The sequence below is a fragment of the Lissotriton helveticus genome, chromosome 4_1 (genome assembly GCF_964261635.1).
Source record: "Lissotriton helveticus chromosome 4_1, aLisHel1.1, whole genome shotgun sequence".
Taxonomy (NCBI): Eukaryota; Metazoa; Chordata; class Amphibia; order Caudata; family Salamandridae; genus Lissotriton; species Lissotriton helveticus.
In genome coordinates this window covers 1,500,166,214-1,500,168,712 of record NC_136063.1, presented here as the reverse complement: position 1 = coordinate 1,500,168,712, position 2,499 = coordinate 1,500,166,214, and positions in this window count along the sequence as shown.

The window sequence follows — 2,499 nt, the reverse complement described above, 5'->3', positions numbered from 1 at the left end:
CCCAGGGCCCTCAGGGGCGACCAGATGGCCGGACTTCTCTGAAAGTCCCGATGAAGTACCATTCGCCTCCCGGATCCCAGCCAGGGCTCCAGGAGGTCGGGCACATTCGCGCCTAGGGTCCCCTGAGCCTCGCAGTGCGCACTTATTCCCAGAAAGAGCGGTAGCCTTCCTCCGGATTACTAGGCACAAGGTAATCTGGGACCCCTCTCGTCCTAGCGGTCCTCAGCCAGCAGCTGGACGGGCCAGGATGCCGCCCTAGCCCTGGGTCCATCCCTGGGTCTGCCGCGTGGCAGGATAGGGTCCGGGAGGGCCCGGGCCTGGGGTCCCCGTCCCAACCGGCCTGCCGCACTGCCCGGGATGGCAGGGGTTCCGTTGTGCCCGGGGAGCCTGGCTGGGTTCAGGAGCTCCGGACGGGGCACTGTCTTGGGTCCTGCCGCGTGGCAGGGGGTCCGTGACGGGGTCCGGAGGGCCTGGGAAGGCTTCTCCTGCACCTCGAGGCCTGGGAACCCCGGCGGGGTCCAGGGGCCCCGCTGGGCCCCAGGTGGGATGCTCCGGCCCAGGGCCCTGTCCTCCGGCCTAGGGCCCTGTCCCCTAGCCTGCCGCACTGCCATAGGCCCGGGGCGGGGTTTTGTGGTGCCCGGGGAGCCTCCCCATGCTTGGCTGCCTTCAGGAGCTCCGTCCGGGGCCCCTGAGGGCCCCTGGGAGGGTGGCCTCCCCAGCCAGGGTCCGTCCTGGGTCCTGTCGCATGGAAGGGTGCCTGGGACAGGGTCCGGAGGGCCCGGGGTAGGCTTCCCCTGCGCCTCCAGGCCTGGGAGCCCTGGCTGTGTCCAGGGGCCCTGCCGGGCCCCAGGTTGCATGCTCGCGCCCAGGGCCCTGTCCCCCCGGCCTGTCGCACTGCCAAAGGCCCGGGACGGGGGTTCCGTGGTGCCCGGGGGAGCCTCCCCTTGCTCGGCTGGCTTCAGGAGCTCCGTCCGGGGACCCTGAGGGCCCCAGGGAGGGTGGCCTCCCCACCCGGGGCTCCATCCTGGGTCCTGCCGCACGGAAGTGTGCCCGGGACGGGGTCAGGAGGGTCAAGGCTGCTTCCCTTTCGTGCCCGGCCATCTGGTCGCCCAGATCCCCTCGGCCATCTGGTGGACCGGATCCCATCGGCCATCTGGTCGTCCGCAATGCTTTCCTATGGGGCGACCAGATGGCCGCACTTCCCTGGAAGTCCCGATGAGGTGCCATTCGCCTCCCGGATCCGAGCGAGGGCTCCAGGAGGTCGGGTACTTTCGCGCCTTGGGTCCCCTGAGCCTCGCGGTGAGCACTTGTTCCCAGAAAGAGGGGTAGCCTTCCTCGGGATTACTAGGGACAAGGTACTCTGGGACCCCTCACGGCCTAGCAGTCCTCAGCTGGCAGCAGGCTGGGCCAGGATGCCACCCCAGCCCTGGGTCCGTCCCTGGGCCTGCCGCGTTGCAGGAAGCCCTGGATGGGGTCCGGGAGGGCCCGGAGAGGCGTCCCCTGTGCCTCCGCACTCCCAGCTGGGGCCAGGGGCCCGTCCGGGCCCCGGCTCAGGTGCTCCAGCTCTGGGCCCCGTCCCCCAGACTGCCGCACTGCCAAAGGCCCAGGACGAGGTTACGTGGTGCCCGGGGAGCCTCCCCTTGCTCAGCTGGGTTCAGAGGCTCCGTTCAGGGCCCCTGAGGGGCCCCGGGGAGGGCAGCCTCCCCACCCGGGGCTCCGTCCTGGGTCCTGTCGCGTGGCAGAGTGCCTGGGACGGGGTCTGGAGGGCATGGGGTAGGCTTCCCGTGCGCCTCCAGGCCTCGGAGCCCTGGCTGGATCCAGGGGCCCTGCCGGGCATCGGGTCGGGTGCTCGGGCTCAGGGCCCTGTCCCCCCGGCCTGCTGCACTGCCAAAGGCCCGGGACGGGGGTTCCGTGGTGACCGGGGAGCCTCTCCTTGCTCGGATGGCTTCAGGAGCCCCGTCCAGGTCCCCTGAGGGCCCCGGGGAGGGTGGCCTCGCCACCCGGGGCTCCGTCCTGGGTCCAGCCGTGTGGCAAGGTGCCCGGGACGGTGCCCGGGACCGGGTCCGGAGGGTCCAGGCGGCTTCCCTTTCGTGCCCGGCCATCTGGTCGCCCAGATCGCCTCGGCCATCTAGTCGCCCGCAATGCTTTCCTATGGGGTGACCAGATGGCCGGACTTCCCTGGAAGTCCCGATGAGGTGCCATTCGCCTCCGGGATCCCAGCCAAGGCTCCAGGAGGTCAGACACATTCGCGCCTAGGGTCCCCTGAGCCTCGCGGTGCGCACTTGATCCCATAACGAGGGGAAGCCTTCGTCCGGAATACTACGGAAAAGGTACTCTGGGACCCCTCTCGGCCTAGCGGTCCTCAGCCGGCAGCTGGATTTGCCAGGATGCCGCCCCAGCCCCGGGTCCGTCCCTGGGTCTGCCGCGTGGCAGGATGCCCTGGATAGGGTCCGGGAGGGCCCTGGCCTGGGGTTCCCGTCCCCCGGCCTGCCGCACTGC